Source organism: Garra rufa, chromosome 1 (assembly GCF_049309525.1).
Source record: "Garra rufa chromosome 1, GarRuf1.0, whole genome shotgun sequence".
Lineage (NCBI taxonomy): Eukaryota > Metazoa > Chordata > Actinopteri > Cypriniformes > Cyprinidae > Garra > Garra rufa.
This window is the reverse complement of record NC_133361.1, coordinates 74836208-74853548: the sequence shown is the minus strand read 5'-3', so window position 1 is coordinate 74853548 and position 17341 is coordinate 74836208. Positions and strand designations below refer to the sequence as shown.

At 38.1% G+C, this 17341-nt stretch overlaps 1 long non-coding RNA gene across 1 annotated transcript in view; it reads right to left on the bottom strand.

Annotated features, from left to right (window-relative positions):
- The window catches only part of LOC141339345 (uncharacterized), a 299598-nt gene extending 283602 nt beyond the window's left edge, over positions 1–15996 (bottom strand). The window contains exon 1 of the long non-coding RNA XR_012355950.1: positions 15958–15996. This is a non-coding gene — a long non-coding RNA (uncharacterized lncRNA). The remainder of the gene's footprint in view (positions 1–15957) is intronic.
- Positions 15997–17341: the final 1345 nt, after the last annotated feature.

Below are 17341 nucleotides of genomic sequence, written 5' to 3'. Positions count from 1 at the left end.
GGATGTCTTCGTTTGAGAAAGATTTTCAACAATCTTACACACGTCGACAATGTGAGGAAGATCTCGAAGAGATGTGGTAAACCTTCGCGCATCCATTGCTACTGCAGAGCGGAAATCAGTTTACGCTACTATTCAGCAGCGGAAGTGACGACACGCGGACTGTGATAAAGGCCTATACCCTTAAAGGGACTTTATACGCCTTATTCAGCCCGCCGCCATTTTGAATCGAAAACGAGGCTGTGAGGGATAGCAGTCCAGCAGCGCCCACTGTGGCATATTGTTGCGTACCGGGATGTAGATTGTATAACCGTAAAATAATACGTCATTTCACATTTTTCCACAGGACAAAGAACTCCAGAAAACGTGGATTGTTCGACAGGACATATAACCTAACTTTCAGGTAACAATATTGCATTTATTTAAGAAAATGACTGTGGAAAGACTGCTAATTTCTAATGGGAGCATGTTTATCTTCCTTTAAACGCTTACATAGAGTTTTTCAAATGATGTTATATAGATTAAAATGCTTAATGGTTTGTGTTAAGAGTCTGCAGCTAGGTCATAAGCGTCTTCCCGACCTTTATTATGAAATTACGATAAACATGACGTTTTCCTTGTCTAAAGCAAAAAAGAAACAAAAAATAATGTTCTGAATATCATTTTGCGATTTTAAAAGGGGTTGACCCCAAACTCTACACGGCAAACTAATAAATAAATGTTATCTTTTGATCGCTTTGCATAAAAATAAACTTTCTACCCACTGTTTTTTGTATGACTTAACATGTTGTCTGAAAGAGGCTTACGATCTAACTGCAGGCTCTTAACACAAACTATTAAGCATGTTAATTTTTAAAACATCATAAAAATAATATCTTTTTCATTTACGATCGCAAGGTTTTCTTTTCGTGAGGTCTTTGAGTTCAGGTAAACACAGACGGAGCTGAACCCTCCTTAAGCGTCCTAATTCCAGTCAGTGTTTTTGAAAAACAATCCTGAGTAAAATGTTAGGAGCACACTCTTGTGTTCTTTGTAATCTATACAAAATGGAGATATTTAGTTTTGTTGTTGTAGTAAAACATAACATTTTAGCTCTGCGTAAACTTTTAAAGGAAGATAAACATGCTCACATTATAAATTAGAAATTAGCCAACCGGCTAGTTTCCACAGTCATTTTCTTAAATAAATGCAATGTTGTTACCTGAAAGTTAGGTCCTATGTCCTGTCGAACTTTAATAATACACATTTTCTGAAGTTCTTTGTCCTGTGGAAATTAGTGAAATTATATTTTCTCTTTATTTTTATGACTAAACAATCTACGTCCCGGTACGCAACAATATGCCACAGTGGGCGCTGCTGGACTGCTATCCCTCACAGCCTCGTTTTCGATTCAAAATGGCGGCGGGCTGAATAAGGCGTATAGCGACCATAACCAGATACTAGTTGTCATATTTTTATGTTTTTAGTCTTTCTGCAATCTTTCTCTCCCTGTAGGAGGTTGAATGAGTTTCAGTAAAGACTGCATTCAAGAAACACGATAAAAATGTATGCTGAATGCAATTCGTTGCCTTGTGTTTTTTTAAACATTATTTTAATCTTTTCTATTATGTTAAATGCCATTTTTGCTTGCCTTTTATAATATTCACTTATGTTGTATATTTGAATATCATAAAACAAGAGTAAATTACTTTTTTTTTTAATTTAACATTAAATCGTTAAATCGAAACATACTGTATAAAAAAGAGTGTTTGATCATGTCCAAATACACATGCAGATGTATTTAACCTTAAATATTACACTAACTGTAATCTAAATACTATATTAGAAAATGTTATCTTTTAAATGGTCAGGATCATTATTGCACATATTAAGTACAAAAAAACCTCCTCAAAATATTTACTAAATAGAACTTAACTATATATATTACAATTATTTAATTGAATAAAAGTTACACTTAAGGTGTTTGGTCACATTTGACTGCCAAAGAGTATGAGAACATATTAAGTCTCTTTATCACTCCCCAGAATAAAATGCGATTGTAAAGCGTATTCAGAGAAGTTATCAATACACAATCAATGCACATTATGTGTTAATAATTACTCGAAATTGCTGCAAATATAGTAAAACTGCTGTCTATCCTATTTAACTCCATTCAAACACATTGACAGCGCGGAGCTGATTGGAACTATTGAGAGCTCCATGAACCACGTGACCGTGCGGCGGCGAGATCAAAGCGTGTCGCAACTCTCTTTTTATATGGCTCTGATAAATACTAGACAGAATACAGTACCTTGGGTGAGTCCTGATATTTTACAGCTCCTAAAAAAGAAGGCCTCTTCCTTGAAAGCATACAGATTATTAAAAACATCTGAAGCTAAGCTTACTTTCATACAGTTTAGAAATAAGTGAAAATTTGAATTATACAAAGCAAAACAGTCTTATTATGAAAATCAAATTAGCCGAACAGTTTCCAACCCAAGAACATTATGGCCAACATTGAAATCAATAACTGGTGAAAATAAAATTTAAAATAATAATAATTTACAAATATCTATAAATGGTATTCTTCTTACTGATCATGATAAAATTGTATTTTATTGCATCTGTACAAGAATTATCCTCTAGATTTACTATTCCTCTGTCTCTCACATCAGTACCAACATTATCTCAGCAATTCTCTTTTTCTGAAATCGTACACAATGAAATAACTAATATTTTGTGTTCTCTGAATGCTACTCATGCTTGTGATATAAATAATTTAAACATGACTCATTTAGTTAATTTGTGTATTAGACAATCAGTATTTCCTGCCATGTGGAAAACGGCCCAGATCACCCCGATGTTTAAATCTGATGATCCAATTAATATTTCCAACTACCGTCCAATTGCAATTCTCCCAACCATTTCCAAGTTGCTTGAAAAATATTATATAATCAACTAATTAACCACCTTGAAAATAATAGCCTGCTCAGTGATTGCCAGCGTGGCTTTCGACCCTTGCGGTCAACTATGTCGGCTTTGCTGCTTCTCACTGAGCAAATACGTACATCTCTAAACAAGGGTCAGATTACTGGAGTTGTATACACAGATCTTCAGAAAGCTTTGGAAACAGTCAATCATCAAATTCTGTTAAACAAACTTCTTTCTCTTCATTTGTCATCTTCCGCAATAGAAATGTTTACATCGTATTTAAGTGGCAGATGTCAGATTGTAAGAATCGGCACAGTAACATCACAGCCACGAGTGTGTTCTATGAGTTCCTGAGTTCCACAGGGCAGTATTTTAGCTCCTTTACTTTTCCTTATGTATATTAATGATCTTCCTTGTGCTCTGAATTTTTCTAGTTCTTTGCTATATGCTGACGACACTGTTATTTTTCTTTCTGGTTCTAATATCGACACAATTAATTACAAACTTAACTGGCTGCAAGATAATCATTTAACACTTAATGTCAAGAAAACACAATGCATGTATTTTTATTCATCTAGGAGACAGTTATCCATATCCAATTCTATTACTTTTTCTAATCAAACGCTTTCAATTGTATCAGCATATAAGTATTTGGGAGTCTATCTTGACTCACATCTTACTTATCAAGAACATCTTCAAACCCTAACCAGAAAATGAAAATCAGTTTTATACTGAGCCAGGCCCGATTGTCCTTAATCTTTTCCTGTTTTAAAAAATAAATAAATAAAATAAAATAAATAAATCTCCATTTAAACACAGCGGTGTTTCGTTTATGAATGAACGTGCGTTTTTAAACAATCTAGTGAAATGATTCAATTTCCCATTCATAAAGAGAGTCATTTGCTTTATTCAGGAATGAATCAGCTGTTCGAACGAATCAAATGAATGATATGATTCAGTAATTAAGTGTCTTGCCGCCATCTGCTGGCAGGTCCTCTCAGTTATATAAATCATTTAAAAATTCTGTATTCAAAATTTTATTTAAAACATTAAAGTTTCAGATTAATCTCAAACTTTAATCTCAATCTCTTACATTTTTATGTAAACGATTAACAGTTTTTATTCCATGGAATGTCTGGATACTGGATTCTGATTGGCTGGCAGGTGTGCAGTAAAACCGTTTAATGCACAGGTAGTTCCAAGTCAGTTTAATCACCGTTCTATATTAATGCGCTGCTTTAATTGATGCACGCAAAAGCACAGAGAGAGAGAGAGAGAGAGAGAGAGAGTCATGATCCACTTGAGCTCCTAATTTTTTTTGCAATCTTTTATCTCTAGAGTGAAGCAGCCTAACAAAACATATATCAAATCAAAGAAAAAGTGCGAGGAATATTAAGGTGACCGTGATAGCTGTGAATTTGTTTGCGTTTTCTTCAAAAAAGGCAACTAAAGAGCACTGCAATCAGGAGGAAAACTGCAATCAGGAGGAAAACTGGATAAAGCAGAAGCTACTGGAATCAGTTCATTTCAAAATAACAGGCAAGACTGAATCTCCATCTACACTGCATCTTAAAAGACTATTACAAATTAGCAAAATAACTAAGAAGTTGTTTTAGTTAAGTTGACATATAGTAAAGTATAGAAAACTAGTCTGAGAGTGACAGTTAAAAAGTGACAGTTAGAGAAATACAAAAAACAACAACAATGGAAGCCACTGCAGGAGAGCCCCTCCCCCACTCAATTAAATACCCACAGACTATTAAGAGTGTAAAGGACAAGAAAGCCTATAAATACAGCCTGCTGAAGAACAACCCAGAGACCCTAATGGCAGACGTTTCACAAAAAGGGGACAGAGCCATCATCACTAATCTGCTCCTCTACACAACAGAGTGCAATCTTTGGCACACGGTCATCTGTAAATTCTACAAATGTTATAGAAAACTAGGCATCTGTAATGGCAGACAAATCCAAATTTATGAAGAAAATGACATTAATAACGCATTTCTAACAGTAAATATCTACCATAATGGAACCATAATGTTCCAGGGGACTGAAGCATCTCTCAGCTCTGTCCAGGCAAACTTCACCAGTCTAAAAGCTCTGGCAGAGGCTGAGAAACAAACACAAGGAGCAAACAGTGATGCTGCAGGAGGCTGTGACAGCCAGAGCTCAAGAGAGAAGCTAGAGGAGATGGAACTTAACTCTGCTGAACACGACCCACAGCTAAAACAGTCTGTCGATCAGATCAGAAACAGCCTCTCCCTACAAGAGGTAGAGCTGGTGGAGCTCAGGGAACTAACACTCTCCCATGCAACATCCAGTGAACGCCTACAACAGCTGGAAAATAAACTTAATCACCTCACACGTGACTTTGAAGCTAGTGTCAAGGAGCTAAAAGGAGAGATATGCAAGTTGCAACAAGATAGGGAGACCCTGAACAAAGAACTGAAAACAGTCAAACAGGAGCTGCTGCTCAAAGAAGGAGTAATACAAAGCCTGAGACAACAAACAGAGAGCCTCACACACACCTGTAAGCAGCAGCCCAGCTCTCCCACCACCCAGACAACAGCAGCCCACAGTCCAACACCTGAGTCCAGCATCACAGCAGCAGCACCACTGACACCACAGACAGAGGCCCCTGAGGGACCCCAAGAGCAAGGAAATGACCCACAGAATGCAGAAGTCATCCTCTTAATTGATTCAAATGGCAAATTCATCAATGAAAAACAGCTCTTCCCTGGCCACAAAACATTAAAACTCTGGTGCCCAAAAACAGATATTGCCCTACAACAATTGAACAGGGAGAATCTGGGTGAACCCAACCACATCATCATCCATGTGGGCACAAATGACCTGCGGGCACAGCAAGAGCGAGTAGCAGACTCCTTGATACGGGTGGCCATAAAAGCAACACAAACCTTTCCGACTTCAAAAGTAGTTATCTCCACCATCCTGCCCAGATCAGACTTCCATCCTCGCACCATACAAAAAGTAAATGCAGACATTTCACGTAGATGTGCTGGACTGCCAAATGTTCACTTGGCACATCATCCCACACTGGACCTCTGCCATCTCTACGACCATGTCCACCTCCATAAAGACAGTGTTCATGTGTTTGCCAAAACTCTTAAAGACGTGGCCCTGGGTCGAACCCCAGGCAGCCCCCCAAAGAACGCTAGAGCAGCCACTACCTTTCAGCCAGTGAGACGCTTTCCCCCAACAGCACCTCAAATCATCACCCCTCCAGGCTCTACAAACCATACCCACAGGCCTGCACCCTATGGCCGAGCCACTATGTCCCCACCTCACTGCCCTGGACCTGTACCTCGACCTGGACCTATACTTCGACCTCAGCCTCCACAACCTGTTCCCTACTACCATCAGTCTATGCCGCAGCCGCTTAGATCCCAACAGCAGCAGCACCCTACACCACAGGGCACTCTCTCCTTTGACCAACATCCGCAAAACCACAAAAGACCCAGAGCAGCTCCAGCGAGGAACAACAGCATCTCAACAGAGCAGCAGCCTGGTCCACATCCACAATCCCACCGGCCAGAACATCAGGAGCAGAGGAGTTATGCCGCAGCCCTAAAAGGGCCAAACCACACCAACCTAGTAGAGATTAAGGATCTGCTCAGATTTATATGCACACGACTGGAACAGTAGTAGTGAGTAAAAGACATACACACAAAATATGTATACAAAAAAAAAATGTATGTCTGTTTACACATGTTCTCGTTGATCCTTGATACTGTGTTGAAGATGGGTTTGTTTTACTCTAGAGCAATATTAAGATTGTTGAATTTTACATTTGTTGACAAAATGAAATCATTAATTATTACAATGTGGAACATACAAGGTATTAATTCATCCAGTTTTGGTTACAAAACCCAAACCTCAGATTTCAGAAAAAACATATCAGGCATGGACATAATAATACTACAGGAAACATGGCGCAAAACTGATGAAGTCACTCTCTGTCCCCCAGGATACTGCGAAATATTTTTATCCTCTAGAAAACATGAAAAAATCACACGTGGAAGAGATTCAGGGGGCATCATAATCTGGCATAAACAAGAAATTGACAAATACATCCAAACAATTAGAAAAGAAGATTCACATATCTGGCTCAAAATCAACAAGCACCTTACACAAACCACTAAAGATGTTTTCTTATGCGCCCTCTATATTCCTCCCTCTGAGTCTCCATACTATAATGAGGACATCTTTGAATCTCTCCACAGTCAAATTAACCACTTCCAGGCCCAGGGAAGTGTGTTGATCTGTGGAGATCTAAATGCCAGGACAGGATCTCTTCCCGACTACACCACAGATAATGGAAATAACTATATTTTTGGACAGAGCTTCCCACAAAACATTGTAAACTCCCCAAGAAATAATTCTGATGACCAAGTGAATAAAAGTGGAAAGCTTCTGATCGAGCTCTGTCGAAGCCTCGGTCTGTACTTCATTAATGGCAGGGTGAGAGGGGACTCTCTTGGAAGGTACACCTACGGTTCATTTCATGGTTGCTCAACAGTTGATTACATGATCACAGATCTAGATCCATTCTTTTTCGGAGCATTCACAGTCAAACCACTAACACCCCTATCAGACCACAGTCAAATTACGGTTTACCTAAAAAGGACAACAAATACAAACTTACACTCACAGCCCAGTAAGCTATACAACATTAGACAGAATTACAGATGGGCACAAAACAGCACAGAAAAATATGTGACAGCAATTGGCCATCCAAACATATGCTTACTTATAGACAACTTTCTAGGCAGAATGTATCCTCACAATCGAGATGGTGTCAATCTAGCTGTAGAGAACATAAATTATATATTTGAATATTTGGCCAATTTATCTAACCTCACATCCTCTAAGAAAATCCATAAAACCACACAAGAAAATGAAAAATGGTTTGATTTAGGCTGTAAAACCATGAGGAAAAAATTAAGGCAATTATCAAATCAAAAACATAGACAACCAAACAATGCAGATTTACGCCATCAATATTGTGAAGAACTTAAACAGTATAAAAGTACACTCAGAAAAAAGAGAGAACAGTACATTCAAAATCAACTAAAAACTATTGAAGAATCTGTAAATTCTAACAATTTCTGGGACAACTGGAATTACTTGCATAAAAAACATCATGAACAAGCAGCCATACAAAATGGAGACACCTGGAAAAATCACTTTGAACAACTTTATAGTGAAATTAAAATGAACCCAGAACAAACCCAGGAATATGAAAAAATGATTCATATGGAACACACATTTGGTAAATATCAAAACCCATTAGACTACCCTATTACAGAAAAAGAACTGATTGATAAAATCCAGGCCCTAAAAAACAAAAAAGCAAGTGGACCAGATGGCATTCTCAACGAAATGCTCAAGAACACAGAGCACAAATTAAGATTGGCCCTTCTAAAACTGTTCAACTTTATTCTGAGTGTTGGTCATTTCCCTCAAACCTGGAATCAAGGACTCATAACGCCCATATTCAAGAGTGGAGACAAATCAGACCCCAACAATTACAGAGGCATCTGTGTAAGCAGTAATCTGGGGAAGCTGTTCTGCAACATCATCAACACAAGACTTGTACACTTCCTTACAGAGCACAATGTCCTCAGCAAAAGTCAAATTGGATTCTTACCAAATTATAGAACAACAGACCACATCTTCACCCTTCACACCCTAATTGACAAATACATTAACCAAAACAAAACCAAAATATTTGCTTGCTTTGTAGATTTCCAAAAGGCCTTTGATTCAATCTGGCATAAAGGTCTGCTGTCAAAACTTCTAGAATCAGGTATTGGGGGTAAAACATACAATATTATTAAAACAATGTATTCTAACAATCAGTGTTCAATTAAAATTGGAAATAAACAAACAGAATTCTTCACTCAAAAACGAGGTGTGAGGCAGGGCTGCCCACTATCACCGACCCTCTTCAATATTTACATCAATGAATTGGCGAAACTCCTAGAACAATCAACAGCACCTGGCCTCACACTACATGACTGCAACATAAAGTTCTTGTTGTTTGCAGATGATCTGGTTCTGCTGTCTCCAACAGAAGAGGGTCTACAGCAGAACCTAGACATTCTGAACAAGTTTTGTCAGACCTGGGCCCTGACTATTAATCCTAACAAAACTAAAGTACTAACATTCCAGAAAAGACCCACATGTCAGGGAAAGAGATACAATTTCACCCTTGGTATGACCAAAATTGAATATGCCCCAAACTACACATACCTTGGGGTGAAAATAAGTGCAACTGGTAAGCTGAATTTGGCTGTGAATGAAATGAAGGAGAAAGCAAGAAGGGCCTTTTATGCCATCAAAAAATCTATCCAAATTGAAATACCAGTTAGAATCTGGCTCAAAATATTCCAATCAGTCATAGAACCTATTGCATTATATGGCAGTGAAGTATGGGGTCCTCTCCTAAATCACGAATTTGAAAAATGGGACAAAAATCCGATTGAAGTTCTGCATACTGAGTTCTGTAAGAGTATTCTCAGAGTACAGAGGAACACACCGAACAACGCATGCAGGGCAGAATTAGGCCAATACCCTCTACTAATGCGCATTGAGAAACGAGCCATTAAATTTTGGAAACACCTAAAAACGAGTGACCCCAACTCTTACCATTTTAAAGCCCTTAAAAACCATGAAGTGAACCCTGAAAAAAGTCCCCTGATTCAGATGCTCCTGAAGCTGCAAAAACACACTAACATAAATAACAACATCCAGAATCAGGAAAATGAAATATCCATTCACAAAATTCATCCCAACCAAATTATAAAAGCACACAAAGAAAATTATCTATCCTATTGGAATGAAACGACAGAAAAACAAAGTAAACTTGAATGTTATTTGGCCCTACATAGAGATTACGCAACTGCAGATTATCTGAGTACAGTGAAAAACTGTAAATTAAGAAGACAAATGACGAGGTACAGACTGAGCAATCATTCTCTGACTATAGAGACGGGCAGATATCGACAGCACTGGCTGCCCAAAGAGAGCCGCATCTGCCCATACTGTAATCATGGGGAAGTGGAGACAGAGCAACACTTCCTCACCAGCTGTCCTAACTACCAAGAAATTAGAACAAAATTTTATCCAAAATTTGAAACACTTTGCCCTGGCTTTAAAATGTTAAACAAGAAAACACAACTTCAATATTTATTAGGTGAAAAACAAGATTGTATCTTACTAGCAGCAAGATACATTGATGCCTGTCACAAAAAGAGGGAGGAGTCAACAAATCAGTGATGCGCCCGCCACATACACGCATGCACACCCAAACACACTCACACACACACACACACACACACACACACACACACACACACACACACACACACACACACACACACACACACACACACATCACATTGAATTTTAAATTGTTCATAGAATTCTAATGTGTTCATTATTTGTCCTGCTTTTTAAAAATGTATATACATGCATGTTTCTGTTGCATACATACCTGTTTTACATTCAATGTAAACACTCTGCTTTGGCAATACACTGTAATAATTGTCATGCCAATAAAGCACATATTGAATTGAATTGAATTGAGAGAGAGAGAGAGAGAGAGAGAGAGAGAGAGAGAGAGAGAGAGAGAGAGAGAGAGAGAGATTGAGAGAGAGAGAGAGAGAGGTCGGAGGTCGCATTGTGCTGCGCACATACATAAACTTCTTGTCAGCGTTTGCCTGCGATCCTTATTAAAATAGCCTAGATACTAGATCGCTACATTATATTCCTCAGCAACGGGGCGGTAAAGCTGCTGTTTGTGAATGAATTGTTGTTTGTAGAGAGAGACGCACAGCATGCAGACAGGTAACGTTACGCACACACACAACTGTCATCTCTCCTGTCTTCACACTCTCTCTTGGTCGATCGATAATCTACTGAAGTAAATGCTAAATTTCATTCAAATAAATGTGATTTTACCGGACTATTTAATCTCTGTGTCTGATTTGAAGCGGACAGAATGCTAGAGCTGTGTGTCATAACTGACAAAAATAACCGTTTTTTTTATCCATTCAGTCAAATTTTGCGCTGCAAATATCAATCCTAGTTTTAATTTGTCTATAACCATGGAATAAGCGGGATAATCAACGGCTTGCCGTGCGTTAAAGGATTTAAAATGCACTTCGCGGAGGGCGGTCGGAAAACCGTTGATTATCCCTTACTTATATTATCTGTTTTATATATTTAATACGGTCACACGTTATATTAGGTGGCCTTAATGATTATGTGCTTAAAGAACAATGTACTTAATGTGGTCATATTGCATTGCAAAACACTTTTGCTTCTATTAAGGTGGGATATGGGTAAGGTTAGGGGCAGGTTTGGGGGTATGGATAGGTTTGAGGGTGGGTTAGGGTGTAAGGGTTGGTTCAACAGTGGTAAATACAGAAATTAATTACTAATGTAATTACATATAGGTTTTTAAAAATATATAAATACAATGTAAAAACATGTACACAATAAGTACACTGTACCAAATTATTAAATTAAATGTAAGTACATAGTTGTTAAGGTCACCTAATGTGAAGTGGATACTTGGTCAGTTCGATTTGTTTGGTTAACTTTGGTTAAATCTTTTATTATAATACTGTGCAGTGCACAAAATCAAGATCCGAAAGATGGTTCATTGTGTTCATTGTTCTTGATGTTAAGTTTAGAAATGATGGGCATCCACTTATTATTAGTGTGACATTTTAGCATGCAAATAAAGGGAAGAACTTCAAGATATCGGCCCTAAAAATCGGCCAAAAACATCGGCAGCACATATCGGCTGACCCTGACCTCTAACCTCATTACCTCATTACCTATCGTCATTACAACAAATGTAATAAGATCATTCTTGCTGAAATTGCTCAACTGCAATACACAATCTATTCTCTGCTCTAGTTTTACTCGTCCATGTCTCAGTCTGCCGCTGTCTAAACATCGATTATGAAACTGGTTCCACATGTGTATCACACTAATGTACATACTATATTTCCTACAGCAAATCAAAAAAGGTATTAATAACTATGAAGGCACTATAAAGTATGCCTATAGAAATAAATGATGCTATTTTGATGTCATTTAACGACTTTTAAGTCCCAGTCACATCATGCACCATTACTGTCTGATCAATTTAGTCACGCAGCATCGTCTTTTAGTTTCACTCTCTCTGAAAATCCTGCATCAAACTGTGTCTTGTTTAAAACAAATATGTGATAAAATGAAGCGAACAAACGACCAGATTCTTACAGACGCGGTCAGACACTTTATTAAAGATAAAGCAGCTCGTTTTAGCAGCTTGCCTTCAATATAAGCTGCTTTTAGACTCTGTGTTTTGAGAACGTTTCATTTCTTAAAAGTACAGTGACCTCTTATGTCAAAAGGTCAAGGAAATTTGATTTCTCAGCTCATATACCACCTGTTTTACTACTGGTTTGATCAGTCATTACAGTCCTTCTGAAGCAGAGTCAAAAGTGAGAGTGAGAGTGTGTGTGTGTGTGTGTGTGTGTGTGTGTGTGTGTGTGTGAGAGAGAGAGAGAGAGTACATACATTTGTGTAGTCCTGCTGTAATTCTGGATTCTCCTCCATGATCCACACTATAAAACACACACAGAGTCATATTATTATTAATTCAGTTATGATCTTGGCTTCCAATGATTATAAAAACAATATAATCAAGATAAAACAACATGTTAAACCATGAATTAAAAATTCTAGCAATATTCTAGAGCTTAGCAACATGCAAAAGGAAAATAAGCTGAAATGTTTTTCACAGAACCTTGCTAAAGCAGCATGTTACAATGGTGAGGGAAAAGCTGATCTCTGTATTGCGTGTTATCACAACCATACGGTCTTAAAAAACAAAACAAAAAAGAACATACAGCCCATGATCACAACAAACGATTGTTGGTCGTCTACATTGTCATCTGAGGAGATTATGAAGATTAAACACGTGTTTTTGTTTAACTCTGAAACATAAGATGTGGAGTTGTCTGTTTTTGCTATGAAACAAACTTTTGAGATAGTTCAGGAAATGAAGAAAGAACATTTATATTCTGCTTATTTGTTTATTCAAGTCAGTCCACCCAGGAGTTTGTGCACTATAACCCTGATAACTTAATCTACATGATAAAGTAAAATGGCATGCATTGGCTAACTATGTCCATCTCATCATTGCATGAACATGCATTAACAAGCTGTAATGCTGCCTGATGATGTAATTACGATATTTGCTCAGGTGGATGCTGGGGTCTTATCTATCGGATTCAGTGGTGTCAAAAGTATTCACATTCATTACTCAAGTAGAAGTATAGATACTAAGATTTAAAAAGACTTTTGTAGAAGTTGAAGTATCAACTCAAGCTTTTTACTCAAGTAAAAGTATTAAAGTACTGGTTTCAAAACTACTTAAAGTAAAAAAGTAAAAGTAATGTAAGGAAAAAAATGCCATTGAGGACAAAAGCTTAGGCCGCTCCACAGGGGCATATTGTGCATTACCCCACCTCCCCAAAAAACATTTCTAAAGGCCATAGTGACTATGTTATATTAAAATGTTAATGTTGAAAAATTTGGAATGCACTAGGCTACCTGTTTTGGCTGCATATTTGCCCATTGAAAATAAATGCATTTTATTACAATGCAAATACATTAAAGAACCATAAATGTGTACTACTGAGCATTAACATGTGTTTCTTGGAGCGGAAGATATGATCATTAGTTGCTGCCTATAAGTATTGTTATCGCAACATTGTCAATCGCGTTGTCAATCGCAAACGTTTATTTATTCAAACGACTTTCTATCAAACTACCTACTATAGCTTCATTTGCAGAGGATGAAGAGAAAGCACCCGTTTGATAAATAAGCAAGTAGTAGAGAAATAAGAAGTAATCTTTTTTGAGTAATGACCCTAACACTGGCTATATCCTTGCTGGAGTGCAGGGCTGGACTGGGGTTAAAATTTGGCCATGGACAAATCCAGCCCTTCCAGCCCACAAGTTCCCCCGTGAGTTTTGTTGGATTATAGGCAAGCCACGCAGAGCCGACGCTCCCTGATCCGCCATGGCCTCCTGCTCTGCCTGCAATGCCAACGCTTCCTGCTGTGCCTGCTCCGCCATGGCCTCCACTGTTCCACTGTCTGCCACTGTTCCATGGCTCAGGGCCTCCACTGTTCCACTGTCTGCCATTGCTCCACGGTCCAGGCCCACCTCTGTTCCATGATCCAGGTCTGTAATGCCAGGCCAGCAGAGGGAGCCCTTGCTCTACACAGACTGTTACTGCTCCCTCTGCTTCTTTGGTTATTTCCTGTTTGGCAGCCATATAAGGCCATGCCAAACAGGACATCGCAAATTATTGTTTTGCTGTTGCAGACTCTACCAAGCGTTTTTCCCTATTGCCATTGCCATGTTCTGTTTTGTTTTGTTCCATAGTTATAGTCATAGTTATGGTCTTGTCTGGTTTCATTGTTTTATTGCATGTTACTATGGACTGCCCACTTGGATTTTGACCCTCGCCTGTATTATTGGATTACTTTTTTGGAGAACCCTGTTTGTTCCTGTTTGCTGGTTTTTAACCCTGCCTGTTTTGACAACGATCTGTTTAATAAAGTTTGCGTTTGGATCTTCAACGCTGTCGTCAAGTCCCTGTTACATCACTAAAAACGGACACAGTCATCACGTTTTCAAGCTATTTCATGTTTCATTTTGACATGACACAAATCAGTGGGAGAGTTGTTTACCTTTTTTTCAAAATTTAAAAAACAAGTAGGAAGTAGTTTGATTGTGTGTTGTCATTTAACTAAATGAAATCAACATAGTTGCTTCTTATTTATTTTATGCGTGTTATATGCATTTAATGAGAGAGGACAGTGGAGATCAATGTATCTTACACTGAAACTATCTAAGTTATTTTTGTTTATTTGGCTCAGACTAGTGCTCTTTAAATCTGTTATATTGTTGTGTCCTCTAGAAACCCTTAGACTTCTATGTACATAGAGACACTGAAATCTATAAAAAACGTTGCTGCTCAACATACTTGAGTTTGTCCAGATTTTTGCATTTTTCAGAGAGCAGCCTCTTTCCTGAATCTCCTGGGTGGTTGTAGCTCAGATCCAGCTCTCTCAGGTGTGAGGGGTTTGAACTCAGAACTGAAGACAAACAATCACAGCCTTCCTTTGTCACCATACAGCCAGACAACCTACAGACACACACAGAAACAGGTCCACGTTACATTAGTTTGGCTGTCAGACATCACTAAGACAGTCATTTCAGCTGTTATTTTCTGTAGTTTCAGTCACAAAAGTAGCATAATCAGAAACAGTTATATTCCATTAAAGTACAAATGTATTTAGGAACAGCCACAATGTATTTTAACTAGACACCCAGGGTTGACTGGGAGAATCACTTGCATTTTTTCCTGATTACCTAATTTTTTATTGTATATTTAAGTGCAATTTATTATTTGAATTACTTTTATTTGTGTATGCTCAGCAAATCAACAAAACACTGTGCTTTTGTAAAATAATGAAAATAAACAGGGTGCGCTTTCAGCCGTCTCAGTCTCCGCAAATATGTTTTTGAAACATGGCAACAAAATTAAAAAGCTCAGACATTCTCAAAAGTCTCAAAAATATCTCTGTTATGACACTAGGAGTCACTCTTGGGAGCCCAAACACCTCTAATATCTTGAGAAAAGGCCAATGAAATGGGGTGTGCAGATTTTGTATAGTCAAGTCAAGTCACCTTTATTTATATAGCGCTTTTAACAATACAGATTGTGTCAAAGCAACTGCACAGTATTTAAACACAACAATAGTGTGTAAGTAACGCATTATTGAAGATAATCAATTTTCAGTTAAAGGCAGTTCATCAATGAATTCAGTGATATCATCGTCAGTTCAGTTCAAAGAGTATATGATATCGCTGGAAAGTGTCCCCAACTAGACCAGAGGCGACAGCGGCAAGGAACCAAAACTCCACAGGTGACAGAAATTGAGAAAAAACCTTGGGAGAAACCAGGCTCAGTCGGGGGACCAGTTCTCCTCTGGCCAGACGAACCCAGCAGTTTGTACCAATGTCCGATTGTAGAGATAGATAAGCTATACATGTGGCAAGCAGTGCAGACAACAATTGTAGGAGAAGAAGCCATTACTCACCGTGATTGTGGAAAGATTCCAACTTACCAACTAATGTTGTTCGAATTCCTGAAAAAACGTAACGAACTGGCTAAAGGAGTCCTAACGATATTAAACACGAGAGAAAAAACGTGAATGGAACGCAGATGACAAGCTAACCGGCTAACGCAATGCTAAAGATAGTAAACAAGAGTTTAACCCCTTACACTCTGCGGCAATTTGGGGGATTTCCGCCTGCATTTGGCCTACCTAAATTCAAATGGTTCCCCTATACACATACAATGGAGGAAATAAAAAAAAATGGTTTCATTGTATAGAAAACCTTTTAAACTACATAATATCAGTGTAATTCTTTATAAATAACATTATATAGATTTCAAATATTACAATAAAAACAAAAAAAACATAGGCGCTTTTTGATTTTTTTTTCAAAAGTTTTTTTTTGAAAGTCTATAACTCAGGATTTAGGTGTCTCAGTTCTTTGCAAATTGTTTTGTTTGATTCCACTAGGTCTCAGGATATACCAGAAAAAAGATTTTTTCATATAACAGTTTCTAATTGAAAGTTATTGAATTATAACCGAAGGGAGTCGCATTGCCCTTTTTCCCCCTAAAAGTCTCCTTCTGTTTCTTTGCAAAAACAGGCTTTATAAAGCACATTATTGAGAATAGAATAGAATACTATTTTACTATGTACCATAGCACTTTTCATGATAATTGACTGAATTATGTTTCATTTTTATGTTTGCCTGTGTATTTACTGAAACACATACTGTACTTTACTGTCAACATTCAATATACACTCAATACATAGCTTAGCAGATTGTTTTGGTGTCTTTTACGGTTCAAAGTAATTATAAGAATAAAACAAACCTGAATAGAAGCACTGTTATTCTTATAGACGCGCTTATGAGCCGCGGATCCTCTGCTCTCCATGGAAACGGCCCGTTATTTATTCATTTAGCGTCTATTTTGGATAATTGAGACCGCTATATTCCTCTGAGACGCCAACAGACGCATATCTCCGGTGTAAGAGTCCAAAAACTACATATCCCACAATGCCCGGCACCGTCGAAGCATCTTTTGTGACCCGGAACCTCTCCATGGCTCTGCTTCTTCTTCGCGTCTGGAGAGGCTGAGCTGTCATCGTTCACACCTCGGAGCAGCACGGCATGCGGTCGGAGGGTGTAATCTGATCTACTGACACGCTCTAAGTGCAGCCGCAGACACACACACACACACACACCTGCTTGA